The 26,584-nt window shown below is 36.9% G+C and overlaps 1 pseudogene; it reads left to right on the top strand.

The window, feature by feature from the left end:
• Positions 1–16,662, top strand: part of LOC150058698 (proteasome subunit beta type-5 pseudogene) — a 68,550-nt pseudogene extending 51,888 nt beyond the window's left edge.
• Positions 16,663–26,584: the final 9,922 nt, after the last annotated feature.

Raw genomic sequence — 26,584 nt, 5'->3', positions numbered from 1 at the left:
ATAAAATTTTGAAATAGGATTAATTACTTTCAATGGAGGAAAGAGAAAGTATAGAAGGAAAATAATAGCTAACTGATTGGCAGAAAATATGATTGTGAAAACTCACCACAAATGTCTTAGTACATAGACATGCAGGACAGAGGAATTCTCTAGGAGAAAAATGCAGTGTTAGTGAGAAAACCAAAGAGGATATACTATGTGACCAGGTTGAGAAAGGAAACTATATTCATCAGCAAAACTAGCCAAAATTTATAATTCATACATATAATGATGAGAATTGAGAATACTAAGTTTAAAAAATTCTGTAAGTACTCATTTTATTCTTGAGTCAATTGAAAATTTAAAATCTACTTGTCATTTAATACCCATTAATTTTATACCACCCGAACACAATTATGCCTAAAATAAGTCAAGCTTGTTGGTCATTGCAGAAATGGGAAAATTAGAAGAAGAAAACCAGGATTGGTTTGAGATTTATAATTTTCATTCTATTTTATTGTTAAAATAAAGTGGCCACAAATGTAGTTTCACAGAGTTTAACTGGATTTCTTTGTGTTCCTAAAAACAGATAGTAGTTTAAACCAAAATTATTTGTCAGTGTCCCAAATATTCATATAGGCAGGTTGTATTTACTATGAGAAAAAAAAGATGTGACATACAGAAAAGAGAAGATAAATCAGATTGGGGCTTAGCCCAAATTATTACAATATATAACAGTCATATTTGATTTGTGATTGGATTTTAACTCAGTTCTTCATTGCCAAAGTAAGTTGCAGTCTGTCTATTACAGTTTTCCATGTGTGGAGAAACTTGAAATATGAAAATATGTATGGGGTATGTCCTTCTTTCTGGACAATTAGGTAAATGCCATGTAATGGAATTACTGGGTCATAGGGGAGCTCTATGTTTAGTCTTTTGAGGAACCGACATGCTGCTTTCCGTAGTGGCACAATGATGTTCAGTACAGCACTATTTACCATAGCAAAGATATAGAACCAATCCAGATGCCCCTCAGTAGATGATTGGATCAAAAGTATGTGGTATTTATACAAAATGGAATTCTATACTGCCATCAGAAAGAATGATATCGCCCCATTTGTAAGGAAATGGAAAGACTTGGAAAAAATCATATTAAGTGAAGTAAGCCAGACCCAAAGGAACATAGGTTTAATGGTTTACCTCATTTGTAATAATTAGTACAAACCTTGGACTCTCCTAATAGAGGATAACAATAGCTCAAAACCTAGATACACAAGGCCACATCGGATGAGTCTAAATGAAAGGACCTCAAGGATATGGAAACAAGAGCTATATAATGTGTGATTGTTGTTCTTAATATCATATGTTAGTTCTCATCTCTTTTGTTGTTCCTTGGTTATTCTCATATTGTTACACTGTCTTACCTTCTTATCTACTATATTGTATACATGATTATTTGTTTATTTGAAATAGGAAAGGGGGGAAACAAGATGAGGGGAGGGGTGGAGGAGGGAAATGGGGATAAAAACATGAGAAGGGCCATCAATGTGTGCGAAGTAATATACGTTCTATCTGGCAAATATAACTGTAACCCTTCTATCAATTACAATTTTAAAAAATTTTTAAAAAGAAAATTTGTATGGAGGAGCAGTAATTTTTATATAGGTAATGCTATGTAAACGGAGATTGTTTGAATTTCCAACTTATTTAGTCTGTGTTATCAACTTTGGTTTATTATATATGGTGCATGTAAAATAAAAATCAACTGGGTCAGATCCCCATTTTCAAACCTGTGAAATTTATATATAACCACTTTATGTACAACCAGTTTTAGAAGACTGAAAACAGAATATTAGAAAGAGCACCAGAAAAGAAAGCATATGGGGTCTGGAATTTGGCCTAGTGATAGAGTGCTTGCCTTGCATGCATGAAGACCTTGGTACCATATACATAAAGAAAAGCTGGAACTGGTTCTGTGGCTCAAGTGGTAGAGCACTAGCCTTGAGGAAAGCCTAAGGACAATGCTCAGGCCCTGAATCCAAGCCCAGAACTGGCAAAAAGGAAAAGAAAAAGAAAAAGCGAAAAGGAAAGAGAGCATTTGATGTGCTATTTATTGCAAAACAGACACTTTGATATGAAATTCTGAAAAAAATCTGAAGTTACACAATGAGTATACAAGTAATATACATGCTCTACTTTTTGATGTTGTAACATCATTTTTTTCAAAAGTGCTCTTTTCTTTTTCATGATATAAAGTTAATAAATTTACCCTTTGTTGTCTTGTAAAAAAGGTTAAGGTTATAAAGCAGATATAGTAGATCAGAAAAATATACGATGAAAGCAAACTTTGTAGATATTTTCTATCAGTCTGTCAGATATATATATTAGCCATTTTGTCAGAATTCCCAATTTACCACATTGCAATATTTGCTAGGACACAGTGCAGAATCTTATGACTAAGATTAAGGAAACAAAGCCAAATCGTAAGGGCAGAGGCATGTGGGTAAATTAAGAGAAAGCCAGGTGCATGATCCCAAGATGCCTTTCCAGTGAGTCTCTCAAGGTGTATATAGATTCCTCCAGTAGTGGTTTGTGGTCATATAGGTGAAATATGTTGCCTCAGAAGCTTAACCAGTGTTGTGAGTTTTTAGTGGAGGCTGGTCATATTGGTATCTTTTGCTTAACATCAAATTTAAGACTCTCAGGAGGAGAGTAAGAACTTGGCATAAACCAAGTTTATGTCAACCATTCTTATTAGGCCTGGGAATGAAATTGTAGCAGCCCTGGTAAGGTCTAAATTTTCCTAATCGAAGAGCAGACATTACAAGGAGAACTTTCTAAGCATAATGGGTAGACATGTCATGCAAACTCTTTTCCTGTCAACCATGTACTGGGATTATAGAAAATAAAATCATTTGTAAGGAAACAAGCTGACAATCACACAAATATGAATGTAGGGCACTGTGTGACATTTGTCTTACTCCTGGCCTGGATCTATCCGTATCCACATAACTATGGGGCTTGGGAAGATACTGGATACTCAAATTTTACTTCCAAGTAAAATAATAATAACAAAATTCATTTATTGTTCAGTGTATAACCTGACATTGACATCTTCAAAATTTGTACATATGTGTGTAAGAGTGTGTGTGTGTGTTGAAGATGTTACTGGGTCTGGAGCTCAAAACCTCACAGTCTTACTTTGCTTTTAACACTCACTGATGATGCTCTACCATGTAAGCCATACCTTCACTTTCATCATTTTTCTAGTTAATTTGAGATTAGAGTCTCTTGGATTTGTTTGCCTCCAATATCTATCCTTAGATCAGCCTCCTGAGTAGCTAGGATTACAGAAATGAGCTTTGATTCTTTTCTATGATCATGTACCTTTTTCACGTGTGTTAGTTAAAATAAGCTAAGACCAAAGGGATCTTTTTTTTTGTCGGTCATGGGGCTTGAACTCTGGGCCTGGGTGCTGTCCCTGAGCTCTTCAACTCAAGGCTACCGCTCTATCCTGGAGCCACTTCTAGTTTTCCAGTAGTTAATTGGAGATAAGAGTCTCAGGTCTTTAGTGCCCAGGCACTAACAATCCTCAGATTTCAGGTTCCTGAGTAGCTAGGATTATTATAGGTGTGAGCCACCACACCCAATGACCAAAGGAATCTTGCACAGAGTAGAGAAACTGGAAGGTAATGGTTCTCTGTGTTACTGTATATGATGTTTTTGTTGGTTCTGGGACTTGAACTCAGGGCCTGGGCTTTGTCCCTAAGCCTCACTGTGCTTAAGGCTAACACTCTACCACTTGAATAACTGCACCATTTCTGCCTTTTTCTGAGTAGTTTAGTGGAGATAAGAGTTTCACAGACTTTCCTGCCTGGGTTGGCTTTGAGCAGTGATACTCAGATCTCAGTCTCTTGAGTATTTAGAATTATAGGCATGAGCCACCAGATCCTAGCTATACATACTTTTATATTCCATCTACATGTATATTAGATAAAGTCAGTAGAGAAGCAGTATATTTTCAATAAATGAATTAGGTATATATAATTATCGAAAAATTGATACCTATTTTAGAGTAAGAGCATATAATGTGCTTATGTCATGGAAAAAGAGTTTTGATGATTAATCTTAAATGACAAGTTAAGGGAAAAAAAACAAAATTTTCAGGACAGTCCAATATATTTAGTTATTTTCTGTATAGCTAGTGCTGAGCTAACTAATGGGTAAGTCTGTGCTATGCCTGGAGTTATTCTTTACTGGTAGTTTGGAGGGATACACACAGAGAAGATGTTTAAAAATACTTTCTACAGAATTGTACAATCAGGAAACTTAACAGCTAGGGAATTTGCTTTACAAGCAGTAGGTTAGGTTCAAATCCTTCACCTGTGTGGGAGAAACCACAGTCAGAACATATATTTCCCATATACCAATTATTACAGTTTTCATTTCCCCAGCAACAGAGAATTGTTTTTCACATTAATGAATCTAAGACCTTCATATCACTTCTTAGTTTAAAAAAATCAATGAAAACTCACCTCAAGCAAAGTAAGCCTTAAATAGAACCTGGTACTATGGCCTTGACTGCATTATGGATCTCTGGTTTAGATAGTTCTTTTTATTTTTTATACTGTCAAACAGATTAATTAAATCTAGAGAATGAACTTGTTTGTTAGTTTGAATGTATATTTCCCTAAGTACTTTTCTCTGAATACTAGAAACAGTGAAAAGTGTCTGATCCTTGTCTAGTAGTGGATGTCATTAGACAGTTATAATAGTAGATAACCAAGTCTATTATAAAACTAAGTAGTAGACCCCACAAATTTCCAAACAACTAGGTTCTTAATATAATATATGTGTTTATGTATGTGTGTGTATATGTGTGTATGCATGTGTGTGTATATATGTATATACTTCACTATTTGAAATTTGTAAACAGATACAAATTTAAATAATGGTTGAGTATTTTTAAATACTTTACACTTAAATGGTAAACATTAGTAGAATTTTCTGAAGTATTAACCCTTATATACTGTGAGAGAATGTACAAAAGAGTGATCAATTTCAAAATAAGGACAAGCCCAGTGGTAAAATTGCTGTAACCTCAGAATTCCAGAGGGACAAGGAAGAAGCTTTAACTTTGAGGCAAACTTAGGCTATAGAGTGAAGCTATGTCTCTCACCCCTGCCCTCAGAGAGAGACAGAGAGAAAGACAGAGAGCTTTGAAGGTGTCTGAGTGGCCTGTCTCTTTAAGGACAAGCTCACAGTGCCCTTTTTCCTTCTACTAACTCCAGTCATCCAGTAGCCCTCTATCAAGCGCACCATCTTCTGGGGAGAAGCCTTCAATACATACCTGTATGTTGGGGCAGTGGGATGTCAGTCCCTGACTGTAAGTTTAAACCAACTTGTTTCATGCTACATTATGTAGATTTCACTGAATGCTTCCACTCATGTTATATATGCTTTAGTCACAATATTCTCACATTTGAGCCATCCTACCTTGGTCATCCTACCTTGGCCAGATTTATCAGTTGTCTTGAAAAAGGAAGAATATTGGACATAAACACATTTGAGTAATAGTAACTTAACCCCTAATCTAGAGCGGGTTTCCAATTATAGAGACCTGGGACAACATGAGTGCTGAGACAAAACTTGGGAAAAGGATTGGGATGAATGCTAGCCATGATTCAAGTTATTTCTGCTTTAAAAATAGAGCAGTGAAGTCAGGTGCTTGGGGCTCATGGCTGTAATCTTAGATATTCAGGAGGCCGAGATCTAGAAAACTATTGTTTAATGACAATGGAAGCCTAGGCAGAGAAGCCTTCAGGATTCCATCTCCTAAATAAATAGCAAAAACAGAGTGGGAGGCATGGCTCAATCACAATTTCCTGAGTTGTAACTACAATGCCACAACGAAGAGAGAGGCAAAAAGAGAAAGCAAACAAGAGATAGATTTTTTCAAAGATAATTGAAGTCTAAGTGGTATAGATTCTATTAATTAATTTTCTTGATTCTTAATTTAAAAGTCACAAGTCACACTCAGTCTTCAATAAACTACTCACTCGGTGATACTAGCAGGATATCAGGACATGCAGTCATACACAATGATTCATTTAATTTTTATATAGCAATAAATGTAATATGTTTATACTTATATAGCTAGGTTAAACTGAATTATTTAAATAACATCAAAATATACAAGAATTAACCAAATATGTAAAAAATATCACATGATGTGGGCCGGGAGTTTGTCCTAGTGGTAGAGTGCTTGCCTAGCATGCACAAAGACCTAGGTTCGATTCCTTGGTACCATATACATGTTAATAAAAGCCGGAAGTGATGCTGAGGCTCTAGTGGTAAAACTCTAGCCTTGAGAAAGGCCAAGGACAGTGCCCAGACCCTAAGCTCAAGCCAAGGACTTGTAAAAAAAAATCACATGATGAAAGCAACACGATGATAATGGAAACATTAAGAGATATTCCATATTCATGAACTGCATTATTTTCCTATGGGTGTGGGGGACTTGAACTGAGGGACTCTTATTTTCGTGTTCACTTCTGGCTCTTTACCAAATGAGGTAGGTTTCCATTTCTGGCATTTTGTTAGTTAATTGAAAATAACTTCAAATCTTGATCCTCAAATCTTATCCTCCTGAACTGCTAGGATTATAGAAGTGACCAGTGCTGGAAGACTACTTCCTCCTCCTCCTCCTCCTCCTCCTCCTCCCCCTCCTCCTCCTCCTCCTCCTCCTCCTCCTCTCCTCCTCCTCCTCCTCCTCCTCCTCCTCCTCCTCCTCCTCCTCCTCCTCTTCTTCTTCTTCTTCTTCTTCTTCTTCTTCTTCTACTTCTTCTTCTTCTTCTTCTTCTTCTTCTTCTTCTTCTTCTTCTTCTTCTTCTTCTTCTTCTTCTTCTTCTTCTTCTTCTTCTCCTTTGTTTCCCATAATTGATTTAACTTCAATATTTGCAATTAAACTTCTAGCATATTTATCTAGTATGTTAAATTCTCCAATTTCTTACATTAAGAAATGATCAAAATTCTTAGTTCATACCTAATATAAAGCAACATATACTCCAAATAGCTTAGAACACCAGGGAGGACAAATGAAAATCATGCAAGAGACACTGACAAGTATCTCAGAAATACTCAGATGTCAATTAAGAAGTTCCTTTGAAGAAATGCATGTCATCAATTTAAGGTTCCCCCCCCAATAGGCATCTGTATTCTTTGCTTTATCTTCTTCTTGCTTATCTCTTCTTACCAATGGAATTTTCTCTGTATAGCTTGTGCATTTGTTCATCTGCAAAATTATCTCTTGTTGTTTCTCAGTTGACCTCTCAGGGAAACTTACATTCTCCCAGTTTTCTCTCAACATTTTTCTGCCCCCACCATTTGACCTCCTTTGGACACCTTTCAAGGACAAGATTTCTCATATTTATTTTGTTGGGCTGTGAGTTTTACTAAGGAATTACACCATTTGATTTCCTCCCTGACAAGCAATGCACTTTGCATACAACTTCAAATATGTTTAATTGTACTTTAATCAATTACTTCCATCTTCTACATATGATAAAAAGGAAAAGTATCCTTTGCCTCTCTGAGGCTGACTTCCTTCACTGAATATTTTGTTTCTAAGTCCATCTATTTCTTCACAAATGATGTAATATTCTTCCTCATGGATATGTAAAATTCTATTACGTGTGTGTGTATATATATATATATATATACGATGTATACAATATACTATACATATGTGCATACACACACACACATACACACACACACACACACACACACACACACACACACACACCCCAAATTTTCTTGAACCACTCATCCAGTGAGGGCCTCTGGGATGTTTCCATACCATGGTTATGGTGAAATGACTTCTTCTCCTCAATGATTTACTGACCACTCAAAAATATATTGTTCAGTTTTGATGAGTTCAAATATTTTCTGTGGTTTCTTTTGCTATTGTGCTCCAACTTCATTCCATTATTATCTGATAGATACAGGAATACTTTTAATTCTCTTAAACTTGCTGAGATTTGCTTTAGGATCTAGAAGATGGACTATTTTTGAAAAAGTTTCCATGGTTGATAAGAAGGATGTGTATTGTGCCACTGCTGGGTAAAATATTCTATAGACATGCGTTAGCTCTGGTGGTTTATACAGTCAATTAACTGAAGGTTCTTTGCTGCATTTCTGATTGGATGACCTGCCCATTAGTGACAGTGGTGTGTTGAAGTATTCAACAAACATGTTGTTTGGATCTATGTGTTTTGCTGTTTTCTATTGTTTGTTTGAAAATGTTGGTGCTCCAGCATTTTCTGCATAAATGTTAAGAATTCTTTTGTCTTCCTTCTATCTGTTTATTAAAATCATTTTTCAAGTCTCACATCGACTTTCTTTTTAATCAGTTGTAGACTTAAACTTGGGGCCTACGTGCTGTTCCTGAGTTCTTCTATAATGTTAGTGCTCTACTATTTTGAGTCACAGTGCCACTTCTGGCATTTGGTTGGCTAATTGGAGAGGAGTCCCCTGGACTTTTCTGTGCAGAACTTTCTTGGGTATGAATCATGATCCTCAGATCTTATCCTCCTCAGTGGTTAGGATTACAGGGATAAAAGCTAGCACTGAGGTGGTGGTTTATTTGATTACTTTCTTGGTTATTCTTTGATTTCCTTTAACTTGCATCTATGTTTTTATTGGACTCATTTGTGTTCTCTTGGAATTCACTTTTTATTTATATTTTCCTTGTATCCTTCCATTAATCTTTGATTATCCTCATCATATTCAAAACATTCCTTGTAGAGTTTCTCTATGTTTTCATTGAAAATTTCTATCAGCAATTTTTTGAGCCCAGTGTGTGTAATATCCTCTATTTCCTCCAATTCTTGTCTTTAATTTTGTAGTGGTTGTTTCTTAGGGGCATTGTATTTCCCTGGCATCTTGTATTTCTGTTATGAAGATCATTGTCACTTGCCTAAAATCACAGGCTATCCCCTGTGATCTCTAGATGGGTGGTGGTTGGGAAAGGATGCTCTTCCACCGCTTCTGGGTGTATATATGTTCTAGGACCTAATCCTGATCTTTATAGATTGAACTCTTACATATAATAGGATATCATTGTTTATGCCTCCAGTGTTGCTATATGTTCACAGGATTAGAGGTTTTATGGGAGGTTTTTATTGGTTTTATTTTATAGGAGGGTTATTGGAGGCTTTATGAGAAAAGAGGTATGGAGTAAGGTAAATACTGAAATGGGAAATGGAATTTACTTAGTATTGTTATAGAGCTCAGTTGTGAGTGGGAGTGGTGATGTGAAGGGTTAGCTGTAAAGAAAAAGTCATAAATTAGGACCGGGAGTTTGGCCTAGGGGTGCAGTGCTTGCCTAGCATACACAAAGACCCAGGTTTGATTCCTCAGTAACACATACACAGAAAAAATCTGAAAGTGGTGCTGTGACTCAAGTGGTGAAGCGCTAGCCTTGAAAAAGCCCAAAGACAATGCTCAGACCCTGATTGAAGGCCTAGAACTGGCAAATAATAATAATAATAATAATAATAATAATAATAAAGTTCTAAATGAATAATGAAGTTCTAAGGTAAGGAGGAGATATTTTATCAAAGGTATCAATGGGGAGAAAAGAAATGCTAATAAAAGAGGAGAGAAAAAATGGATAAAGGAAAAGAAATATGATAGGGGAGAGCATCTAATAAACACTCCCAAAATTGAAATTAGTCTTGACCCTTAAACATGATGAAACTAAATAATCTAAATCAAAAGTGTGAACCCACACATTTAAACACTCATACACTCTCTAGCAGAGAGAGGGGGAAAAAGTGCCAGAGGTGGTCAGTATTTTGTATTTGAAGAGATTTTGAGATGTTTTTTCTGAACATAATATTCTGCGTCGGGCTGAATGTCATGTCCATGGATTGACTGGGATAGGATGCAAAAACCTCTGTTTTGGTGGACATTAGCAGTGTTCCACAGCACTTCCTCCTGCTTGGGTGGGGCTCAGGATGTGTCCATCATCTACTAGCTTAATCAAGATTCCACTGGTCAAGTAGGGCCCCAGCAAATGCCATTCTCTCACCTGCTGGTTCAGGCTGCATGTGGGCTTCTGGCCTGGGAGCAAGGGTCTGCAGGCCTAGTCACTCCTTGTGTGTGGTTGAGGTGAGTCATTCATGGTAGATGGCTGCACAGCCTCCTTCCTGGAATCCTCTTGTATGGAAGCTTTTGTTTGTTTGTTTGTTAAAGAGCACCTTGTGTAGTCAGTAGTGAAGGTCCTTTGTTATTTCTTCTGTGGAACCTCAGTGAATGAGGCCACTCTCTGTACCACTACTTAGGTTATTTTACTAGCCTCCAAGCCTTCAGACCAGGAGCTCCTGTTTTGTTTCCCTCCATTTCTGTGGTGGGTACATGAGTCTCGGACCAAAAGCACGGGGAAAAAAAAGGAGAAAAAAGGGAAAAAAAATCATGAGGCAAATCTGCAACAATGGCTAAATATTTCTGCCAGATTGCATATTTGTGCATATTTGTGGCAAACCATACCAAGCGATAGATACACAATATACGTGAGACTTTTGTTTTCTTTTCCACCTCTTTTAGGTGCTCAAGATTTGACACTTCTTCATTGCCACTTAGCTCTAACTGCTTATTAATTTCCTCCTGTCCTCTCTTGAGCTGTGTTTCACTGGTACAGCCCTGTATCTCTAATTGGTGGATGAAGCTCTGACTTTTCCTTGTCTCTATGCCATCATTCAAGAATCCCTCTCTCCTGAAAAATCCTTTGTCTCCATAAAATGATAACTGTTCTAATCAATCATATTAAGGACTTCCTGCAACTTCTGTTGGTCAAAAGAGAGTATGCTTCTTGCTGATCGTTGATATTTGTTTCTCTGTTTGGCATGGTGGTAATTATTACTGAAACAGCCTTGAACATTAAGAAACACCTGGCTACATACTAACCACTTTTATTATCAAGTGTCTGCTTTCATTTTTTTGTCAAAGATGCCACAATTTTTAATCTGAGGCAAATACTTCAACAAATAATGGAAAATAATCAGAGGTTTAAAACTAAAAAGCCTGAAAACATATCATACTATGTTCAAAGTTACGTGAAATTCATTGCCAACTTACAAATATAAAATAAAACTGTAAAAATCTTTAGGAGAAAACATGAGAGGAATTTTTAGAATAATGAATGAGACAACGGTTTTTTTTACATGAAAACCAAAATTTTTATAGAAAAAAAACAAGAAGATAAATGAGATTTCAATAAAAATGAAATACTTACATAATCAAATGTTGCTGTTGAGGAACTATGGCCTCGTTTAGCTATGCAGTCTATTTTCTTCAGATCTCAACTTTCTGGGTAGCCAGAATTACAGGCATGAGCCACTAGTGCTTGAGTTCTTTGTGTAAATTTAGATATCCTATTTGCTATTGAAAAAAATAATAATATTAAGCTTAGTGTATTTTATCTGCTATTTTACATCTAATGAGGTTAATGCTTTAGTAAAGATGACTTATATTCTTGGTTTTACTTTAAAGTTTCAAATTCCATTGTTTATCATGCATAACAGCACATCTCAGTCAGATAAGCCACAATTCCAGTCCTCAGGAGCCAGATAAGCTAATAGCTGTGGTGTTGAACAATGCAGTTCCAGTATCTCAATTTGATACAACTTTGAACAGATGAATAAACAAGAGAAGGTCCAGGTAGACTAATGCTCTTATAGTCAGATCATAGTTTCTTGGGATAATCTCATTGCAGCAAAAATTTTAAAAATGAGTAGGTTTCATGTTCAGCTGGTTTATTGGGGCAACATTGTAGATCTGATATGAATTTTCATATTGATGTTTGCATCCGCTACTTTTTATCAATTACTTTATTTTAGAGTAATATCCTTTTCTTTGCATTTTCAAAAAATATTATTGTTAATTTGTGGTTATAGAGGTGAAGTACAGAGAGATTACAATTATGAGTCAAGTAATGAGTACATTTCTGTTCCCTCATTCTCTCCCAGTCCCTCCCTCCTGTTTTTCTTTCATAATCTAAAATGAAATTTACATCCTGGTTATATAAAATATGATACTGTATAAAAGGAGACTGTCGGCCTCAAACTGACAATGAAATAAGGATAGTTTAATTTTTTTAAATATGTAAATGAGTACATCAGGTTCAGCATACACAATGTCACATGCACTCACACACACATATACTCACATATATGTTAGAGCAGCGATTCAGAAAAAAAACAATTTGATGCTGTTTTGTTTTAATTTAGATACTCATTTTATAGTGATAAGGATTGTATTATTTTTATCTTTTGATAAGCATCATTTTATATTATCATATACGCATCGCTCTAGAGCTTTTGTGATCCTCTCCTAAGAATGAGCTCCTTTAGACTCACTGTGTGACTGTTTAGAATCCTGCTTTTCATACCTGAGTGTAATATTTTGTCTTTTACTATCCATGTTTTCTTTCTATTTCTACTTTGTGACTGATGTAATTTGGAACCTTTCAATTTCAGGTTTATAAGGGTGATGAGACATAACTAGCCTTTATACTAAAAGGTTAATAGCCAATATATATGAAATAGAGAAAACTGGAGGAAATTAAGTTGTATTGTGTGGCATTGAGTTGGTGAGGAAATTACACTTTGTTTCACTAAAGATGGAACTGAAGAAAATTAGCTTCCACTGCTATGGAAGCAATTTAGCCTGGATGTGACAAAGAAATTTTTTCAGGATGAGGGTAGCAGAAGGAAGTGTTGCCACGGGAGTGTTTGGCATTTCATTTTCTCAGATATGTGTGTTTTAGAGGAATGGGTAAATAGATAATTTGATAGTAGAGCAGGTAGATAACTTTTCCCTATAGTGTAGGGAATAATAGGGAAACTGTCATGGTTCTTTCATTCCCTTTATTTTCTGGTCAAATATGAGAGAAGGCAATTCAAGTGAAAGGAATAGCAGATGAGCTATAAAGTAAGGAGCATATGCCACCACATGGGGCTCTTTTCTTGCTTGAGAGGAGGCACATGGCAGTTTCCATGTTCTGCATGTGATAGGTCATATAGCTGGGTTGACTGGGAGCTGGCAGCTCCTATTTGTAATCCTAACTCCATAGGAGGCTGAGAGTTGCGGATTGTGTTTCAATACCAGCTTGGTCAGGAAAGTCTGAAATTCTTATCTCTGATTATAAGGAAAAACCTAGAAGTGGAGCTCTGGCTTAAGTAGTAGAGTAGTAGAGTGAAAATGCTAAAGGACAATGACCAGTCCTAATCTTCAGAGTCTTCAGAGTGATAGCACAAAAATTATACATATATATATATATATATATATATATATAGAGAGAGAGAGAGAGAGAGAGAGAGAGAGAGAAATGCAAGGCCAAATTAAGAATTCTAGATCAAGCTAGAAACATATTTCTTTATGTTCTTTTAGAGTAGGTATACATGTTGGAGAATAAGAAAAATACACATACATTCATTATCAAAAGAAAACTCTGCCTAGGATTTTCAAATTATTATAACTTTCTCCTAATTTCTTTCATTCACAACTAGTTTTATCATAATCATTACATTGAAAAAACATAGGTCATTTTCAACCCTCATGAGAGCTATATATTTATCCTATGTGTCAGTTTCTACCTTTTATTCAAAAATGCAATGAGCATAACATGAACACTTAATATCTTTAGTCTTCTTTCACAAGATATTTCCCACCACCTCTTTTCTTCCCTTTTTGCCAGTCCTGGGCTTGAGCTCAGGGCCTAAGTACTGTCCTTGGACTTTCTTAAGGCTAGAGTTCTACCACTTGAGCCTCAGCACCACTTTCGCCTTTTTTTGTGTGTGTGTGTATATGGTACTGAGAAATCAAACCCTGGTCTTCGTGCATGCTAGGCAAGCACTCAACCACTAGTCTCAACTCCTGGCCCCATATTTCCCCTTTTATGGTAAATAAAATCAGGATGGTTGTCTTTGATTTCTCTTTGTGTCACAGAGTATCTGAAAAGGAATAATGTATAAAAGAAAAGGTTTTCTTTTTCCCTTATTATTGGATGCCCTAGCCTGGTGCCAGCATTTACAAACTTTTGGTGGGTAGCCTTCATGCACTGTCATGCATGGCAGAAAAATGTAATTGCAATATATCATGTGCGAAGAGAAAGGATAGGACTAAAGGGCTGGACCCTTCATAACAACCTGCTCTCAAGACAATTTATCCAGTCCTGTATGAATGAGAAATCATTATTGGCAGGAAGCTAAATGATTTCTGTAGCCTTGTTATAATAGACACCTCTGCAAGCTGTCATCTACCACACTAAAAACTGTTTTCTAGAGAATGCTATGTCCCAATGACCTCTAGAAGAATTTTGTATTCCTTCATCCTCCAATAAGTTTTACTTTTCCTCTTCCAATGGGAAAAGTAATTTTTTCCTATCTTTCTTGTTTGCCAAGATACAGATGCCATTTGAATCTTAAAAATTATCTATACATTTAACTATTTCAAGGAAAAGAGAATTTAAAAGACAAAGTTAGACTTTTTAATTAGTAACTTTTGCTATGTAGAGCTCAGAACATGTAATAAATTACCTTCATATCACCACTAAATATTGGTAAATATTTATATTCCCCGGTCAGAATAGCTAACTCAAGAAATATATGACTGATAAAGTCTATGCATCGATTCACTGATTATTCATTTTCTTTCTTTCTTCTTTTTCTTTTTTTTTCTGTTTTTGGGTTGTGTGGCTTGAACTCTGGGTCTGGGCACTGTCCCTGAGCTCTTCAGCTCAAGTGATAGTGCTGTATCAATCACTTTGAGCTACAGCACCACTTCCAGTTTTTGGTGGTTGATTGGAGATGAGGGTCTCATAGACTTTCCTGCCCCAACTGGCTTTGAACCACGTTCCTCAGATATCAGTCTCCTGAGTAACTAATATTACAGGTGTGAGCCACCAGCAACTGGCTCCATTCATTTTCTTGATTTTTTTTCTTACTTTGAGTGCAACTTCTACAATTCTGTTGAATATTAAGAAGTGTTGCCATTGGTTCTGCACATGTCAAAGGTCTTCCTTGTCCAATTCCCCAGGCATTGTCCTACAGTGCATGTTCTGGAGGCAGTGGGTTGAAGAGGATTAGCTTATACTCTCTTCTCAGGAACGAGTACAATTCACTTTCCTTTGCTCTAACCTCTTTGTGTTTGCAAGACCACAAGTCTCTTTTGTTGGGGCAAAACCAGAACAAATCAACTCTTAATCATATTTGCTCTAAAATGAAGCCATTTTGTCCTAGCAGAAAGCATTAAAGTATTCTGGATTAGATTAGCAGGCCCTCAGTTTTTTTCTGTCCCTGTGTCCTTACACTCTAACCCCAGTACAGTCTGTGTAAGTGGCCTCAGGAAAAATCAATAAGCTTCAGTCTCTTCTGACATGGGAACTTTATCATCTCTACTCTAGCAGTACTTACCCTTCTCTGCCTCTTTTATCTCTCATCTCCCATTGTGAGTTGTGTACATTTCACTTACACTTCTGTCACCAGAAAGGACAAAGTCTGTAATTCTGTCTTACCTGAAAGTTGTCTTACATATTGTTATGAATAGGTCACTATAAAATGGGTATTTCAACAAAACCCTGAAAGCTCTATAATAAGTGTGGGAATAGAAATGATCTCATAATCTCATGGGCATAATTTCCTCACTACTGGCCATGGCTTTGTTTCTATCTTCCTAAGAAATGTCTTCTCTTGGTGGGCGGGAATGTAGCCTAGTGGTAGAGTGCTATTTTCAGCCTCAGTGGTAATTTTGAACTTGGATTCCTGAAACATGTTGGAATTGTTAAACCTTTGGGGATTCATAGAAATGATCTGAATGCATCATTGCTTAGAAGGTAGGTCTGGTTTGCCTTCATTAGATATGGTGCAGGCCAGCAAGTTGGAGAGGCTGCAGCCGGTAAACCACCAGGTTTTCTTTTGGACTTGAAGATGTGGTTGACTTTGGTCGGGGCTGAGCCTGGTTGCATCCATCTTGTGGGGGTGGGGGGAATGGGGTGGTGAAGGAGTCCCAGAGGAGCCACGAATTGAAATGCTTCATGGAATCACCACCCTAACCTTCAAGTTTCACCATGGAGCCATGGTTGCAGCTGTCTCCCGGGACGCAGAAGGGGCTTGCATTGCTTCCCAGAAGGTGGAGAAAGTTGTAGAGCTCAATCCCGACCCTCTGGGCATGAGGGCAGGGGTATAGCTGGTTGCAGCTTCTGGGAATGGCTATTGGCTGAGCAGTGTCGAATCTCTTGATTACCAGATAAGGAACGCATCTCAGTAGCAGCGGCCTCGAAGCTTCTTGCCAACGTGGTATGTCAGTGCAAAAGCATGGGCCTGCTAATGGCATGAGAGAGGCCAGGGCCTCTACTACGACAGGGAAGGGAACCCATCTCTAGAGCCACCTTATATGTAGGTTCTGGCTCTGTTTATATCCAGGGCAACACGGATCAAGGCTACTCCTATGACTTGGAAATGGCAGTGGCCTCTATCTGTCTCCCCCCACCCTCCCCACCATCTTCCATGCCACCTGCAGAAAGCCAGCTCTGGAAGCTCAGGAAATCTCCACCACGGGCAAGAGGATGACTGGAGCAGCATCTTTAGTGACAGTGTAGCTGATTTACAAGCAAAATAAAAGTAAGTTAATCCTCTGAACCATGGATTTCTTGGGGTGACTGTCACAGGTAATATTACAACACCTCTTCTAGAGTGGAGGAGTCCACAGTTGTATCTGTATCCTAGAAGAGTTTAGATCAAGGCAAGTGGTTCATTAGTCAACCAGGGAACCCCCAGACAGGTTTTAAAAAAAGACATAAACTTCCTGGAAAATAAATGCCACTGCTCTCATGGTCAGGTACTCACACTGGGATCAAGAACCACTGTATTCAAAACTTTTTCCCGTGCAAAGAAGAAAAATAATACCAAGTTGAAGTGTCACAAAAGCTTTCTATCATGTTCAAGTTAACTTTTACTTGATTATACATTCACTTACTTTTTGTAAACCTCTTCATTTTGCCTAATTATGCAGAGTTTATTCAGAACAGTTTTGCTCAATTTCTTCTTTTTATTTTTAGTGTTTCTCAAGAATAACCCTTGAATCTCCCTCCTCTCCCATTCTTAATGACTTTTCCTGCTTAATTCCTGACTTAACTGCAAACTTTAAAATAAATAAATAAAACCAACTTATGACTATTAGGCTGAGGATATAACTTAAGTGTCAGCATGTAAGGAAAATGCATGAATTTCTATTTGATTTAATATTTTCATTATTTGCCATTATATTTTGTAAAACGTTTGTGTGAATATATTGATTAACATATATATTAATAATATAGATATAATACACACATAGTGATAGGTAGCAGTTAGCTATGAGTGATGAGAAATGCAAAAAAAAATCTAAATTGAAGCTTTGAACATAGAGACTCTGAGAAGAAGCAGTGTAATTAAGTTGTCCAACTTATAGCTAATCTGTGTAGTAGGCCACTATTCTCATCAAATCTCTCAATATATTTTGTTTATTTTTCAAGTGCTTCATCAGTATAAGAATTAATGGCAGACATTACCCCATCCTATGGTTTGTCAACAAATAGTTGTAAAACAAAAGATGATTAACTGCCCTACCAGTCAATAAACCTAAGCACTAGAGGCCACTTTTTTAAAAAAGTAATTCTCTGCAAAAATTAAATAAGACAATGATTGCACCCCAGGACTAAGTAGGGACTTAATTCTCCTGAGATATTTTTTCCTATAAATACTTTTCAGCCATATTGGAATTCAGAAAAGAACAGATCAACTGCCAGGTATTAATGACTTATTCTAATAAGGCCCTCACTTCCAAGTCATAAAGCAAACTACCTAATTTTCTGAAACTTCTGGGGACTTGGGGATGCTTAAGCCTTGTATAACTTCTCACATCCTGGCCCCAAATTTCCCTACTTAATCAAAGGCCAAAATCTGTACCACCAAAGACAACAGAAGATAGCTGAAGGTGAATTCATGTGTTTCCATTGTATATTTATGTCAAGAAATCATGTTCCCCACCATATTTTTTTCTAATAAACATCCCTAACACTTTCCCTATGTTCAAGTCTTGCTTGAATTTGCAAGATTGAGGTTAATTAGCTGTGCTGCATTTGTGGTAACACTAGGCATTTCTTGGCAATGAATATATTTTTACTGCTGAACTCAATCCCACTTGGTGAGTACATTATTGTTGGAATGTACACATTGATTCTGTTTTTTTACACTTTATTTTAGATCTTTGTATTACTATTTGAGGTGAGTTTGGTCTAGAGTACTTTATTTTCTGTAATCTTCATGAGCCATAGTGATAAGTTGTTCCCTGTATCTTAGAACTTTTGTTTCTAATCTCTGAAACCATTAAGCAGCCCTAAAACTATGTGATACAAGCTATTGTCTTCAAGCACAGTTAAGCTTAATACTATAGAATAAGTCATAAATTTAGTTTGAGCAAGTAAAAATGCTGTTTCTTGAGATTTAATTCTTTTCAAGCAATTGAAATAAATGGAAACAGAATAATGCAAACATGTTCTTCAATATCTTACCATTACAGAAGGATTAATCTAACTATCAAAATAAAATTTAAAATGATTTCTAAACTTGAACTGAGCCCAACACCTGAAAAGTAATAAATGTTAGAATGTTAAAAAATATATGAAAAAAAACTAAAAAAAAAGAATGTTTATAACACTGTTTCTATCTGTACCTATTTTGATTGTGGCCTACAATGCTAGGTGACCTTTTGAAATGAAAAAGTGGATAACACAGATTAACACCCACCCCACCCTCCTAACCCATAAATTCTGGGCATAATGCATTAGGTGCATAATCTAATCATTTTAATCAGAACACCCTTCCATTTAAAATGTGTGAACAAAATGTTAATCTTCTGTTTATCTTCAATAAAGCTGTTAATTAAATCCTTCACACCTCTTCTACTGATTTTATCAAACCTCATAGGATAGACAACCTGAGGCAGTCTGCCAGCAAACAAGCAAATGCCTGGAAACTATAATGTGTTTGCATCTCAAATTTGGGGAGACCTCTGGCAGAAAATACGAATTTTGAAATCGAGGAACTTTATATTAACTCCTGAACTGCTAATAATATTCAAAGGAAATGAAATTATTTCTAAATTATATATAAAATGACAGCAAATAATTTGAAGGGAAAAATGGTTCATAGTTCTTCAAAAGAAATGATATCACATAGACTGGAACTCAATTATTTCAACAATAGTAAAATTTTAAATCACTTAATCATTTTGATAAAGTTTCCTTCCACACAAGGAAGGGCAAATATTGTGTGTCCCAGTGGAGCTGGCTCTGCCCCTGGATGACCATTCCTGCAAAGTGATCTCTAATTACAGAGAAGGTTGTCAAAGCTTTCAAAAAGCAAGTTAAAATTATTTCTCCCACATTCTAAGTGATCTAATGCAATGCATCACGCCAATTTGTGGGTAGAGAGGTAAATGCTGAGCCATAAAGGTTGGTTAAGATGCAGAAGTCATAGGAAGCAAAAATTGACAGTGATATTTTAGAGGTAATTTTGCAAAACAGCTTCACTCTGAATTTTAAGTGCTATGTCAGGGACAAACTACAGGTATGAAAGGTTTGAGTAGGGTGCAAGCTTTTAGTCCCAGAATCCCACCAAGTTCATTCTATGAAGAACTTCTCTTGGGAAAACAATCAATGAAAATAAGATATTTCTCCATAACTGAGTTCTACACTAGAAGAAAACAGAAAGAGTCCAAATGCTGAAATTTTATCTTTGGTTGAAGAAAGGAAGACTCTAGACTGATGCCCTTTCCAGGCTTATTTTATCACAATGGATGAGAGGAGACCAATTCCACAGGAATTCATAATTCCAAGAAATGTTCTGGCAATCCTAGGAAGAGAAAACTTTAAGAAGAGCCTCAATGAGGCCAGAGTAAACATTGAGATTTAGTTATACCATTACAGGGAGCCTATTTCTTGAAACAGCATAGCTAGAGAAGTGACAAAGACATTAGCTAATACGTTAAACACTAAACTGGGCTCAGAAGATAAGATAAAACCAAGAATTAAGGTGGAAAAAAGTCACTAGGAAAGCAAGGGACTAAATAACCTTTTCAATACAGGCTTGTATGCTTTTCCTTTTCTCTCAGATGTCACATAAGACAACATTCCAAAGAAGAATAATTAGTTTTTGTGACAAAAAGTGTAGAGTAGGGTCGAGAGTTTAGCCAAGTGGTAGAGTGCTTGTGAGCATGTCTGAGGACCCAGGTTCAATTCCTTGGCACCACATACATAGAAAAAAGCCAGAAATGGTACTTTGGCTCAAGTGATAGAGCTCTAGCCTTGAGAAAGCCCAAGGATAGTGCCCAGGCCCTGAGTTCAAGGCACGGGCTGGCAAAAAAAGTGTAGGGTACACTTTTTTGTTCTTGTTCATTTTTTGTTGTTTTATTTTGTTTTATTATGTGGTCTAAGAATAATGCCTAAAAATTGACCATATAAAACAGACTTTCATGTCACAAGATCTTGTCTTTGTCTACCAGCTGGAGTGCCTGAATCAAGACAGGTAACTGGAAAGTTGCTAGGTAACCTTACAGCCAGGTGAATGGTTCTGACCTGCTAAGCCCCAGCTGTTATTGAATATAGATATTCTGGGATGAGGACCTCACAGGCAGCCCTCTGTCCCACCATCTGGAAATTTGTCAGAAGGTGTTATCAGTTTGTTCCCTTTTCCTTTCTCCCTGGTTTGTCTTCCCAGACTAAGTAAAATTTCAGTACCAGTGTGGCTTTTTATAGATGACTTCAAAATTCCTTTGATTGTTAGTCCAAGTTCCCTCATCTAAATGAGCTTGGAAAGTTGGGGAAATCTTTTTTCCATATCTTCCTGGACTTACCCTCTAGGAAGAGCAGCATGTAAGCATGAGAATTATGTTCTGGGTACATTTGACCAGTCCAGATGCACACATCCACATGTTTGCTGAAACATCACTCTGGATCTTTTAGTAAGGGTGAGGATATAATTCACATTGATTGCACTACAGGGAATTTGAACTCAGAACTCACATATGCCAGGCAGGTTCTCTACTGAAGGGGCTTAGAAGGAAAGCAGCCTAGGCAGCTTGCAGATAGTAGGGTAAGCTGAAAAGCCAAGCCTGTCTAAAAATCAAATTAGATTTAAAGGGTACACAATAATGAGAAAATAATGACAAAAGAATGAAAATGTGAGAGTAAGTCTTTGGCATCAAATCTCTCCCCTCTCTTTCCTTGCCAAACTCTTGTACCTAGAGTTCTGGAAAACATTCCTCTCAGAAATTCAATGCAGGGAATGAAGATGATCCATATGCAGAAGACATGAGCCAGAAGATAAACTATCTCCATATTCATATTTCCTAACATTGGCTACATACATTCTCTCAGTTGTGACACTACTGGGATCCATCCAGGTAGAGGCAGATCTTATATCTCCACTGCTCCCCCAAAACATTTGGTAGATTTGTTGTTCTACATATTACCTCAGTTTCCCTTAAAGTAAATATGATTTCTGGCCAAGGAATCTAGTATATTGTTTGGTATTTTAGGCACATATAGGAAGGAATCGTTAGGAGAGAAAATGCAAAATTAAGGCCACCAGATAATGCTCTTGTCCCTCAAAAAACTAAACATAGAGCTCCCCTCTAACCCAGCAATCCCACTCCTAGGCATTTACCCAAATGTCCACAAATAAGGCCATACTAAGGCTACCACCACAACCATGTTCAATGCAGCATTATTGCCCTTAGCTAAGATACAGGTCTAACCCAGATGTCCATCAGAAGATGAACGGATGAAGAAATTGTGAAAAAAAATATATATATTTTTTTTCTTCTATGCTGCCATCAGAAAGAATGACATCACCTCATTCATGAGGAAATGGGAAGACTTGGAAAAAATAATGTTAAGCTCCATGATTTCCTTCATTTGTAATATCTAGTATATGTCTAGAATTTTTTAGTAGAGGATCACAATAGCTCAATGGTTATATACATATGATCATACAAGTTGAAATGATCTGTAGGGTGTGGAAAAAAGATATTTCTTTTTTGTGCAGTTGTTGTTCTTTATGTACCAGATAAAGCTATTTTTTTTTCTTTTTCCTCTTCCTTTGTTTCTTATCTCTTGTCATTGTATATGATTTTGGTACTTTATATGGTGTATTGTGTATATGCTTATCTGAATTAGGAAAATAAAAGGAACAACAAAATGGTAAGAAAAAGGACAAAAGGTGAATCAGTGTAACAACAATAACCACAATATGTTGGAAATGAACTTGACAACTTAGTGGGGAGAGGGGAAGTTGGAGAAGACTGTGGCAGCTGCAACACTGTTGGAGAAGAAATGCACACATGACTTTACATATATAACAGTGACTTTGTCTCTGTGGGTGGGAGATATTCACCTGATGATCTTATCAAGCTCTTTCACTGTGCTCATCTTTACCTAAACCAAACAGTAAACACAATCCAAATCGGAATTAAAGGATATACATGTAGATACTATGTTCTATTTAGTACAAATCTCAGCACATGATAACTTTTATACTTGGGGAAAAAATTCTAAGGAACCTGTTCTTTTGTCACAAAATGCCACAGACTAAGTAATTTATAGAAAGTACTTTACAGGTCCAGAAGTTTGGCCTAGTGGTAGAGTGCTTCCTTAGCATGCACGAAGATCTGGATTCGATTCCTTGGTACCATGTACATAAAAAAAAGCTGGAAGTGTGTGTGGCTCAAGTGGCAGAGCTCTCTAGTCTTGAGAAAGCCCAAGGACAGATCTCAGGCCATGAGTTCAAGCCCAGGACTGGCAAAAAAGTACTTTATAAAAAGTATCTTATCAAGCTCTTTTACTGTGCTCATCTTTACCTAAACCAAACATTAAACACATTCCAAATCAGAACTAAAGCATATACATGCAGATTCTAAGTTCTATTTAGTTCAAGTCCTATCACATGATAACTTTCTTACTTGCCAAAAAAAAATCTAAGGAACCTGTTCTCCTGTGCTGCTGTTACAAAATTCCACAGACTAAGTAATTTATAAAAAGTACTGAACTCCATGTCTCATAGTTCTAGAGACTGGATGTCCAATATCAAAGGGTTGACAGATGTTCTGTCTGGTATAGAAATGTAACCTCTTTGCTTTCAAGATGATGCCTTGCTGCTGTCCTCACAGGACAGAAGAAGGCCGAAAAGCCCAGTTCTTTCTGAAGCCACTTTTATAAAAAAGTAATCCATTTACCTGGGCACTGACCAAAATGCTCTATTTTGGAATATTAAACTTCAGTATGAATTTTAGTTGTGACACACATTCAAAAAATAGCAGTAACTAAAAGCCAAGACAGGGTTCAATCTAAGGACAAACCAATCACTAGAAGTAGACAATGCTATAGGTTTCTAATGCTTCAATGGCCAGAAAGAAAATACAAAGAACTATTATAAACACGTTAAAAGGTCTGATAGAAAAGAAAATAACATATGTTTATAGTTATATTTTCTTTTGTTTTGTTCATTTTTTTAAAGAACCAAATCTTTGTTTTGTTAATTCTTTCCTTATGTTTTGGTCTCTGATCCATTTATTTACAATTTAGTTTTAATTATTTGTTTCAGTCTACTGGTTTGGGGTTTGGCTTGTTCCTTTTTTTCAAGGAGGATCATCAAATTTTTGGTCTGAGATTTCAGTTTGCTGATATAGTCAATTAGAACTACAAATTTTCCCCTGAGTATTATTTTTTTCTGTGTTCCAACAGAGCTGATATTTTCTGTAGTAATTTTTGTTAAATTCCATAAATGTTTGTATTTCCATTCTGACCTTTCAGTGACCCCCTGGAGATTCAAAAATGTGTTGGTCAGTCTCTGACTTAGATAATTTTCTATGGTGGTTTTTGGTGTTGACCTCTAATTTTTATTCTGTTTTGATCTTATACAATGCAGGCAATACCTCCAATATTTCTGAATTTGTACAGATTTGCTTTGTTAACTGAAATGTAGTCTGTTTTGGAGAACATTGCATGTGCTACTGAGTAGAATGCATATTCTGATTTTTTTTTTGTGGGTCATGGGGCTTGAACTCCACCTGGGCACTGTCTCTGAGCTTTTCAGCTCAAGGCTACTGCCCTACCCTTGAGCCAAGCCCCACTTCCCATTTTCTAGAGGTTAATTGGAGATAAAAGTCTCAGGTCCTTTTGTGCCCAGATTGGCTTTGAACCTTCATCCTCAGATCTCAGCCTCCTGAGTAGCTAGGATTAGTTGTGAGCCAGCTGGGTGAAACTTTCTATAATCTGTTCACTCTCATTGGTCTATGCAAGTCTTTAGTTCTGAAATCTTTCTGCCAGGTTGATCTATTCAGAGGTGACAGGAGTGTGCTAAAGTCACCAACAAATAACATGCATTTTTTTATGATAAGTACTGTCTGTTTGATGAAATTCAGCATTTGGTTTAGTCCCAGAGGACTAGTTCCTGAGACTCTCCTTTAAATCCAGCTTGAGACTGTCCTCAGCTTTTATATCCTGTCTAGTTATTTTTTTTCCAGTGAGATTTCACAGACTTTTGGCCACATAATTCCAAGGTGTTGGATTATCTGTGGGTCAACTGAAATATATTTGGAGTGCTGAGCTTGTCTTTGTTCAGGGCTGTCTCTTCTTAAGCCTGCCTCCCACAGGCATGGTTGCCTTCTCTTGGGCAGAACTGCCTACCCATCAGTGGGTTTTTTTTTCTGCCAGAGAGGGAAGATGCAAGGATATCAGATTCCATTGCCCTCTTAAATTAAATTCCACCATTTCTCCAGTAAGTGTTACCAGCCAGGAACTCTAGCAGGCTCTATGCCAGTTCAAAAATGACATTCTTCTCAGGTGTCTTTGTGTATGTGGGTGGAGGGAGGGGTCAGATTCCTTCCAGATGCTATTCTCTAGGAGGAAGGAAGGGTTTGTGTGGTATTTTTAATTTCCCTTGGCATTTTGGACTATGTCGAATGTGACAAGTTGTCTCTGCAACTGTCTGTGGCTGGCTGGGATGTGGATTCTCCTTCCTAGTTTTTACGTTCATGCTGGAGGTCAGTGCAATGCCTGTGTACACAATATCTCTCTTGCTATTGCACCTAGTTTTCCTTATTTGCTAATAGCTTTTATTTACCTGAAAGTTATAAAAAGTGGTAAAATTAGTTTCCATACTGCTCTTCTTCAGAAGTGTACTTGGCCTTGCCATGCTCCTCTTGAATTCATGTCCATTTTCCTATTTGACGCCCCATATCCTGAGACATCTTGTCCCACAGAAGTGGATTATTCTCTTCAAAAACATTTAAAAAAATGCCCAGTGCCGGTGGCTCATGCCTGTAATCCTAGCTCCTCAGAAGGCTGAGATCACAGTTCAAAACCAGCCCAGTCTGTTAAGTCTGTTAAGACTCATCTTCCATTAACCAGAAAGCCAGAAGTGACGCTGTGGCTCAAGTGGTAGAGTGCTAAGTATGCTAACCTTGAGCTGAGGAGCTGAGAGACAGCATCCAGGCCCAGTGTTCAAGCACTCCCCCCCACAAAACAAAACAACACAAAAAAACATCAGAGAGGTTGTGGACTTAGCTCAGCGGAAGAGCATTTGACTGGCAAGTACAAGGCCCTGAGTTTGGTCCTGAGCTCTGAAAAAATTAGAATGAAACAATATACAGGATGCTACCGATGTTGTACATTAAGGCAAAATGCACAAATTTTACAGAGTTAATATAACATTTAATATGTCTCAGCTTATATGGAAAATGGTTTGCTAGTACTCAATAGATAATAGGAGTGCTATAATTTCACATTAACTATAAAACCACAAAGACCGAATTGGAGAAAAAAAACAGCAGAAGCCCATATAACAGCATTTATCCACCAAAAAGGAACACAAGAAGACCCAAGAGAACATGTACATATATAGTGAGTTCTACAAAGAACCTCAAGAAAGGAATGTCAGGTTGGAATATTGTGAGGATAGGGAAAAATTACTCTGATGTATAGAGTCTTTACTTTGGAACAATACAAATACTTTAGAATCAGACAGACACAGACACGGTGATTGGGACAACACTATGAATGTGCTGATTATTGGCGGATTTTGTTTTGTTGTGCTAGTATAGTGCTAGAGATGGAATCAGGGCTTCATATCCTTTACTGGGCTTTTATCCGCTCAAGTCTGGCACTCTATTTCTAGGCTACACTTCTATTTCCAGCTTGTTGCTGGTTGATAAGAGGTAAGAGTTTTTACTAACCGGTTTGACTTTGAATGGTGATGCTCAGAACTTAGAATTCTGAGTAGCTAAGATTATAAGCATGGGCCACCAACACCAAATTGAATTTTATTTCTAAATTAAAAAAAGCTAAAAAGGAGTAATAGAAATAAGTGTAGAAGATTCTAAACACTTTACTCAAGCTAGCAAGGGTGATATTAAACAGAGTAATAAAAAACATGGTGAATAATTTGAAAATCATTGAAATCATTGAAAATTTTTGAGAAATTAAAACATGTTGATCTGGTCA

The sequence above is a fragment of the Megascapheus bottae genome, chromosome 9, assembly GCF_031878675.1.
Source record: "Megascapheus bottae isolate mThoBot1 chromosome 9, mThoBot2.hap1, whole genome shotgun sequence".
Lineage (NCBI taxonomy): Eukaryota > Metazoa > Chordata > Mammalia > Rodentia > Geomyidae > Megascapheus > Megascapheus bottae.
The sequence above is the reverse complement of the archived record's forward strand: the minus strand, read 5'-3'. Positions and strand labels throughout refer to the sequence as shown.